Source organism: Stenella coeruleoalba (genome assembly GCF_951394435.1).
Source record: "Stenella coeruleoalba genome assembly, chromosome: 9".
Lineage (NCBI taxonomy): Eukaryota > Metazoa > Chordata > Mammalia > Artiodactyla > Delphinidae > Stenella > Stenella coeruleoalba.
Window position 1 is genome coordinate 56,994,223 of NC_137155.1, and position 9,546 is coordinate 57,003,768.

Sequence of the window (9,546 nt, forward strand, 5' to 3'; positions counted from 1 at the left end):
ACCACGATCAAGTGGGGTTTATTCCAGGAATGCAAGGATTCTTCAATATACGCAAATTAATCAACATGATACACCATATTAACAAATTGAAGGAGAAAAACCATATGATCATCTCAGTAGATGCAGAGAAAGCTTTTGACAAAATTCAACACCCATTTATGATAAAAACCCTCCAGAAAGTAGGCATAGAGGGAACTTTCCTCAACAAAATAAAGGCCATATATGACAAACCCACAGCCAACATCGTCCTCAATGGTGAAAAACTGAAAGCATTTCCACTAAGATCAGGAACAAGACAAGGTTGCCCACTCTCACCACTCTTATGCAACATAGTTTTGGAAGTTTTAGCCACAGCAGTCAGAGAAGAAAAGGAAATAAAAGGAATCCAAATCGAAAAAGAAGTAAAGCTGTCACTCTTTGCAGATGACATGATACTATATATAGAGAATCCTAAAGATGCTACCAGAAAACTACTAGAGCTAATCAATGAATTTGGTAAAGTTGCAGGATACAAAATTAATGCACAGAAATCTCTGGCATTCCTATACACTAATGATGAAAAATCTGAAAGTGAAATCAAGAAAACACTCCCATTTACCATTGCAACAAAAAGAATAAAATATCTAGGAATAAACCTACCTAAGGAGACAAAAGACCTGTATGCAGAAAATTATAAGACACTGATGAAAGAAATTAAAGATGATACAAATAGATGGAGATATATACCATGTTCTTGGATTGGAAGAATCAACATTGTGAAAATGACTCTACTACCCAAAGCAATCTACAGATTCAATGCAATCCCTATCAAATTACCACTGGCATTTTTCACAGAACTAGATCAAAAAATTTCACAATTTGTATGGAAACACAAAAGACCCCGAATAGCCAAAGCAATCTTGAGAACGAAAAACGGAGCTGGAGGAATCAGGCTTCCAGACTTCAGACTATACTACAAACCTACAGTAATCAAGACAGTATGGTACTGACACAAAAACAGAAATATAGCTCAATGGAACAGGATAGAAAGCTCAGAGATAAACCCACGCACATATGGTCACCTTATCTTTGACAAAGGAGGCAGGAATGTACAGTGGAGAAAGGACAGCCTCTTCAATAAGTGGTGCTGGGAAAACTGGACAGGTACATGTAAAAGTATGAGATTAGATCACTCCCTAACACCATACACAAAAATAAGCTCAAAATGGATTAAAGACCTAAATGTAAGGCCAGACACTATAAAACTCTTAGAGGAAAACATAGGCAGAACACTCTATGACATAAATCACAGCAAGGTCCTTTTTGACCCACCTCCTAGAGAAATGGAAATAAAAACAAAAGTAAACAAATGGGACCTAATGAAACTTAAAAGTTTTTGCGCAGCAAAGGAAACCATAAAGAAGACCAAAAGACAACCCTCAGAATGGGAGAAAATATTTGCAAATGAAGCAACTGACAAAGGATTAATCTCCAAAATTTATATGCAGCTTAATAACAAAAAAACAAATAACCCAATCCAAAAATGGGCAGAAGACCTAAATAGACATTTCTCCAAAGAAGATATACAGAGTGCCAACAGACACATGAAAGAATGCTCAACATCACTAATCATTAGAGAAATGCAAATCAAAACTACAATGAGATATCATCTCACACCAGTCAGAATGCCCATCATCAAAAAATCTAGAAACAATAAATGCTGGAGAGGGTGTGGAGAAAAGGGAACCCTCTTGCACTGTTGGTGGGAATGTAAATTGATACAGCCACTGTGGAGAACAGTATGGAGGTTCCTTAAAAAACTACAAATAGAACTACCATATGACCCAGCAATCCCACTATGGGGCATATACCCTGAGAAAACCATAATTCAAAAAGAGTCATGTATCAAAATGTTCATTGCAGCTCTATTTACAATAGCCCAGAGATGGAAACAACCTAAGTGTCCATCATCGGATGAATGGATAAAGAAGATGTGGCACATATATACAATGGAATATTACTCAGCCATAAAAAGAAACGAAATTGAGCTATTTGTAATGTGGTGGATAGACCTAGAGTCTGTCATTACAGAGTGAAGTAAGTCAGAAAGAGAGAGACAAATACCGTATGCTAACACATATATATGGAATTTAAGGGAAAGAAATGTCATGAAAAACCTAGGAGTGAAACAGGAATAAAGACACAGACTTACTACTAGAGAATGGACTTGAGGCTATGGGGAGGGGGAAGGGTAAATGGTGAGAAAGCGCGAGAGAGGCATGGACATATATACACTACCAAACGTAAGGTAGATAGCTAGTGGGAAGCAGCCGCATAGCACAGGGAGATCAGCTCGGTGCTTTGTGACCACCTAGAGGGGTGGGATAGGGAGAGTGGGAGGGAGGGAGACGCAAGCGGGAAGAGATATGGGAACATATGTATATATATAACTGATTCATTTTGTTGTGAAGCTGAAACTAACATACCATTGTAAAGCAATTATACTCCAATAAAGATGTTAAAATGGAAAAAAAAAAATCAGCACCTCGTTCAGCCATGGGTCCTTTTCAGCTGTATTAGGTGTCATGGGAGCATCTGCCTGGGGCTCCCAGATGAAGTCCACATTCCTGTTCCTCCAGCCCTTCACGATCTGCCTGCTTCTTGCCCTTCCAGCCTCATCTCTCACCACTCAAAAGCTCCCTAGTTCTCAGACCTTCTGAACTTGCAGTTCACCCTACATGCTTCTTCACATCCAGGGGCAGGGGCACATTTCATCCTTTCTGCTTGAAAGGTCCTTCAAGCACAGGCACCGTGAGCCCCCTCCCTTCTCCTGGCCGTTCCGACTCACCTTCCATGCTTGGCGTGGCGTAGGTGATGCCTCTTCTGAGAAGCTCTCCCTCACTTAACGGCTCTGAGTTTTCTTCTTCTGTGTTCACATGACTTTGTCACACTTTCACACTGTATTTTAAAGTCGTTTTCTTTCATTATAAAAGGCACTCAGACTTATAGTGGAAAATTTGGTCAAGACCAAAAAAAAAAAAAAGCTTAAAGGAGAAAAAAAATTAAGACAAAAGTCAACAACTTGGGGTTATAAGTACTGTTAATAGTTCGATGAATTTCTTTCCAGAATTTTTTTCTATACATATATTTATACATTTTTACATATTTAGAGAAGGAAAAAAAATAAAGCTGCAAAAAAGACAAGGACAATATTGCCTGTAACAGTTCAGTGCATGTAGTGTTTCTAGGTGAATGGTAATTTTTAAAAATAGTTCAGAAAGTTTACAAATCAGATTGCAAGGGATTTTTTAGCACTGGTTTAACAAAAACATATGCTGGAAAATATGCTTAAACAAATCTGTTTAAACAGTTTGTATTCTCTTTTTTCATTTGGTATTTTTCATGTCCTAAATCTTCTTCGAAAATGCATTTTTAGTCCATAATCCTCTGTTTTATAATTCTCATGGTATTATAGTATTTGCTTACTTTTTGGTAGTCCCTACCAGACTGCAAGCTTATTTAAGGCTGAGCCTGTGAATTTTATCATTTTATCTTTAATACCTAATGCAGCCTGAGTGGGTTCAGTTGGCATGAAATACAATGAATGAATGAAAGATTACGTCATTCTTTCTGAATTCTTTACTCAGTCAACCAACCCCTATTTGTTATCTACCTCTGAGGTGACCAAGACTATGCTTAAGTCCACAGGTCTCGTGGATGCCGGGAAGCAGCACCACAAGCCACATGTCCCTTCGGGGATGAAGGTGTGACTCTCCCCACTGCTGACAGAAAGCCCTCGGGGATTGCCTCTCAGAAAGGGAGCTGCTTTGTCCAAGGTCAGCCCCTTTCCTAAGGTCGCCTGCATCCAATGACTGGTCCATGGAAATATAAAGCTCTGGTTCCTTCTAGGAAGAGTTGCTGTCTCAGCTTCTGAACTCTCCTTAGCGTCTGTCTGCTGAGGCCGCCACAAAGACAGCACAGCTCAACTTTTCCCTTTGCCCACTCCTGCTTCTTTCTCTTCCTTTACTCGGGTGTTGACCTCACGAGCACCGCCCCCAAACTTCCTGTGCATTAATCTCCACCTCAGAGTCTGCTTCCTGGAGAGCCCAGCCTGCAGCAGTAGTGATCTAGAAGATGCCTAGACACACCCCTAACTTGAGTCTCATGCACTTCCAGATCACGGACTGTAACACCTTGAGCAGAGACCATGACCTAAACCTGTCATAGCATTAACCTCACCACAGTCTCTAGTACGTAGAACACTCTCAAATTCTGAGTAAGCATCAGCTGAGTGTTGCCAGCTATTGAGATTAAAGGTAAGACTGACTGGTTCTCAAGTTTCAAGTCTGAGAGGCTGAGTGAAGGAGATGCTACTGGGAGCAGACATTCATTCTGTGGAAAATTGGTTTGATGTTAGTTTGGTGCAAACATGTTGCATTTGAACTGTGTCAGAATCTTCAAAGGGAAATGTCTGATAGGCAGTAGGCATATAGAACCAGGTCTCGTGTACGAAACAGTTTGGAAATAGAGATTGAAGCACTATAGATTCACACAGAGCTACTAGTTGAACCTATGAGAATAAGGAAAGCTCCGAGTTGGGGGTCTTTTCTTTTTAAATTTAGAAACAGAAGAGTAGCAGATCCATCAAATGATGGCCCCTCGATTAAAGAAGGAGAGAAGAGGATGCACTGAAGGGAGAGAGGAGGGGTCAAATATATTAGGAAGAGACTCAGTATGGTGCAGTATCTCCAGAAACAAAAAGAAGAAAATTTCAATAATGATTTCTTCATGTTAATTTGGCTCAAGCCATGTTGGAGCTGCACACTGAGTTATCTGTCCCACGATGCAAGTATGGTAAAGGACACAGAGGCAACGCAGGGATCAGGGCAAAACTTCAGGGAATAATGACTGTTATCTTCAGAGAGGAAGGGAAATAGCAAGATGCTAGAAAAGAGGAATATCCAGTGTACAATAGAAAGCTCTTGGAAATTAAATACATGATAACAGAAATTTTTAATGTAACAGAATTGGAAGATAACTGACTAACTCTTCCAGAAAATAGTATAAATAGGGAAAAGTATGGAGAAGAGAAAGCTGGAGAATCAATTCAGGAAGTCTAATTTCTGAAAGATGATAGAACAAATAAAACAGACCAGGGAGCTATCAAAGAAATTACATAAGAAAACTTTCCCAAAGGATATTTTTCAGATTGAATGAGCTCCACAAAGGCCCAACACAATGAATGAAAATAACCCACAACAATGATATTGATAGATATCAAAGATATTATAGATTTCTGGGGATAAAGAATAAAAGCTCTGAGAGACAGAGACAGAGAGGACAGATAACAGATCACATGCAGAAGCAGGATGGTATCAGACTCTTCAGTAGCAGTACCAGAAGTTAGAAGACAATGGAATAATGCCTTTGAGGTCCTAAGAGAAAATAATTTCCAAGCTAGAATCTCATACCCAGCTAAGCTTTCAATCAAATATGATGGCAAAAAAGGACAAGATCTCAAAATGTATCTTCCATGTGTCACTTTGTTTTTTTTTTTTTTTTGGCCGTGCCTCGAGGCTTGCAGGTTCTTAGTTGCCCACCTAGAGATTGAACCTGGGCCACCCGGGGCCACGGCAGTGAAAGCACCGAGTCCTAACCACTGGACTGCCAGGGAATTTCCCATGTGTCACTTTTCAAAAAGTTCCTGGAGGATATGCTCCACCAAAACAAGGTAGTTAAGAAAGAGCAAGACATGAGATTAACAACATCAGTCACAACAAATAAACAAAAATTAGAGGATCCAACAGAGAAGAGAAGAAAAAGGAATTTCAAGGATGACAAGGTAGAGGAGCATGAGAGCTGAATTCTCATTTCCACGACAGGAGGTTAATGGGTAGTAGCTGTAACTGAAAAACAAATAGCAGTATAATATTGTCATTTAGAAATATGAAGGTAAATAACAGGAGGTACAGCTAAAGAGATGAAAGGAATTTCCTGGACTCTCATGGAAGAAGAAATTGGGGGAGGGGATCAGTTGGGGACAGGGTTGCTGTTTTTCTTTCAAAGTCTTGTAGTAGTATTGGACTTTTAAACTAAGCACATTTATTACTTTCATACAAATTAAATTTAGGTAAAAAGTCCATGAGTATGCCAGAAATCATTTGTAAAATGTGTGTAAAAATAGCCCCTTCACCCACACTATTAGAACTCATCTTTCAGGAGAGAAGGCAAGCTCCTCTGATTGGTCTTTCTTCTTCTCAAATGGTTTTTGAGCAAACTCTTGGGAGCCCATCAATCTGCCAATTAGAAGAAAATGCAAGAGTAACAGCAGGAATCAGGACTGCAAGGAAACAGTTACCATCCCATAAAATTATTGCCTTTACCAAATTAGAATAAACCTGTCAAAGCGATGTTTAACTATCTTTATGTAAAAATCAAAATGGTCTGACTTCAGCTGTCAAACAGACTCTTCCAACTTGTCTGTAACAAAGTGCTCCCTTAGTAAGTCATACACTTCAGGTTGCATTTGCACTTTGGGGAGATGGAGCTGCCAGCCCAGGAATCCCTGCCTTTTCCACGGCTGCCTCTGGCACACATAGAATGGCCCGCTAGCTAAGTTGGCCTGGCAGTTGCAGCAGGATGGGTGAATGTCGCTGCTGCAGGAAAACTATGAAGTAAAATATCATTGTACCTACCTCACTGATCAATAAAACAAAATTAAAAATCTAGCTTCTCCACCTGAATGAGAGGCAATTTTCTGTGGCTTCTCACATTTGCTAGAATTTTACAAATATGTTTCCCCCAAACCACCAGATGAGAAAAATCAGTACAATACTAGTTATTTTTATATGCTGCCTCATCCTTTATACAAAGTATCTCAGATCACTTTAAAGTTAGCAGGAAGAATGGCGAGTGTGATTTATAGAGCCTGAGGGACCAGGGCTAATGCTGCAGAAGTAGGGGATGGCCCACGGAGTACTCAGGAAGGAAGGAAGTCTAAGAGTCGGATACGAACCACAGTTACTGTCCCTTGCAGGGACAGGGAAAGAGTTGTAGCAGGAGTCACAACTTTACTCTCAGAGTTGAGGAGGTCATCATGGAGGGGTGGTCAGAACTAGAAGATAGGTGAACACTAACAAGGGTTGAAATGCTTATAAATCTCTCTTCACACTAATTATTTTTTAGAAAGCTTTACTGAGATATAATTTACACTTCATGCAATTCATCCACTTAAAATTCAATGGTTTTTAATATATTTAGGGAGTTATGTAACCATCAATCAATTTTAGAACATTTTCATCACCTCCCAGTACAACCCATACTCCTTAGCGGTCACTGTCCCATCTCCCTCCCTGCCTGACATACAGTCGTACGCAACCACTATTCTACCTTCTGTCTCTATGGAGTTGCCTTTTCTGAACATCTCATATAAACAAAATCATACAATATGTGGTCTTCTGTGACTGGCTTCTTTAATGTAGCATAATTATTTCAAGGTTCATCCATGGTGTAGCATGTATCAGAAGTTCATTCCTTTTTATGGCAGAATAATAATCCCTTGCATGTATGTACCACGTTTACTTACCCATTCATCAGTTGGACATTTGGATTGTTTACGCTTTTTGGCTACTATCACTCATACTTTAGAGAACATTTATGTATCAATTTTAGTGTGAATATGTTTTCAATTCTCTTGGATACATCTCTAGGAATTTCTGGGTTAAATGATAACTCTATGTTAAACATTCTGAGGAACTGACAAATTTTCAAAAGCACCGTTTTACATTTCCATCAGCAATGTATGAAGTTTCTAATTTTTCCACATCCTCATCAACACTTGTTTTTACCTGTCTTTTTAATTATAGCCATCCTAATGGGCATGAAGTGGTATCTCCTTGTCCCAATAATTTCTCATCTTTAATTTCGTTCCTACACTCTCATGATATGCGGGCTTTAATGGCCAGTGGCTGTTTTATTAAAATTCCAAAATGGAAAGAAAAGGATCAATAAAGAACTCTTGAACCTCAGTGCACCTCTTAAAATTGTCCACAGACCCCAATGTTTGGAAGAAAAATTACCCCGATGCTTGGAAAGGGTAAGCACAGAGATTAAATAAACTATACATTATCACTATTCATTACCATCATTACTTACTGAGGACATATATACCACCAACGGACCATGCCAAGTGCCTTAGAGGAAATGAAAAACACACAGGCTCCTGACCACCAAGGATTTGCAGAATTCTGGAACTCATAATGATGGCAATAATACTGTTTGCACACAATTTAACAGACTATAAAGGGCTTTGAGATCTTAACTCTGGGTTGTTTTGGGTTTTTTCCTCAGAAGTTGAAAGTTAAAGCAGCCAGGGGCTCTGTGAGCCCTCTACTCCCACAAGACAAGGGGTCAGGGGCTTATCAGGAGGTAGATGTGCCATGGGGCAGCATGGCAGAGGAAATGTATCTGACAAGGGCTCTGACAAGGAGCCCCACGTGCACGGAGCATATGAAGAGCCAAGAAGGACTGGTAGCCTGGGAAGGAAGTCCGATCATGTTATGACACCATGGGCAGGAGAAACCATGGGGTACAGAGACACGCACTGGGGGCCCTAGGCGCCCAGACAGGAGATTGGGGACCAAAGGGAGGGTGCCTAGGCACACATCTGCCACGGCCTCGTGAGCTGCCACTGGCTTTCCCAGGCCACCTCCACTTCCCTAGCAATACTGGCCCATTTGTGAATATTTGAATGTGCTGCCCATTCTTATCTTTGTGTGTTTCTTCTATAGGTTGTTTCCTGAAACACGTTCTTCCAATTCCTACACAACATTGCCAAAGACATTACCATTCAAGACGGCATCGGTTGCTTATTAAAAACCTTTTGCTCCCTCACCACCACTTAAGTAAACGTGACCAAAATGTGGCATTCAATGCTGTTCCCAGTCTGCCCCAGTCCCCCTTTCCCAGCTCCACTGTGCCACCAGGTAAGCCCACTTCTGTATCCTTTCTGAACTGGAATCAAAAAAGAGCTCTAGGGCTTCCCTGGTGGCACAGTGGTTGAGAATCCGCCTGTCAGTGCAGGGGACACGGGTTTGAGCCCTGGGCCGGGAAGATCCCACATGCCTGCCACGGAGCAACGAAGCCCGGCACCACAACTACTGAGCCTGCGCTCTAGAGCCCTCGAGCCACAGCTACTGAAGCCCGTGCGCCTACAGCACGTGCTCCGCAACAAGAGAAGCCACCGCAATGAGAAGACTCCGCACCGTAATGAAGAGTAGCCCCCGCTCGCAGCAACTAGAGAAAGCAGGAGTGCAGCAATGAAGACCCAATGCAGCCAACAATAAATAAATTAATTTAAAAAATAGGATATAGAAGTATTATTCAACCAAAAATGCAAAATGACGAAATATAAATGAAAAAGTGAAATGCAAGCATGCTTTTATTTAACAGTGGTCATCAACATCAGTGAGCCAGAAGAGTAAACAGAAGCATAGTTCCTGAGCCCGATTATTCTCCATCACAGTAAGATGTGTATGAAAAAGGAGGGGATGGTGCTGGCCTTTGAGT

The 9,546-nt window shown here is 40.7% G+C and overlaps 1 long non-coding RNA gene across 1 annotated transcript in view; it reads left to right on the forward strand.

The window, feature by feature from the left end:
• The window catches only part of LOC307191918, a 149,145-nt gene extending 140,087 nt beyond the window's left edge, over positions 1-9,058 (forward strand). The window contains exon 5 of the long non-coding RNA XR_013829888.1: positions 3,688-9,058. This is a non-coding gene — a long non-coding RNA (uncharacterized lncRNA). The remainder of the gene's footprint in view (positions 1-3,687) is intronic.
• Positions 9,059-9,546: the final 488 nt, after the last annotated feature.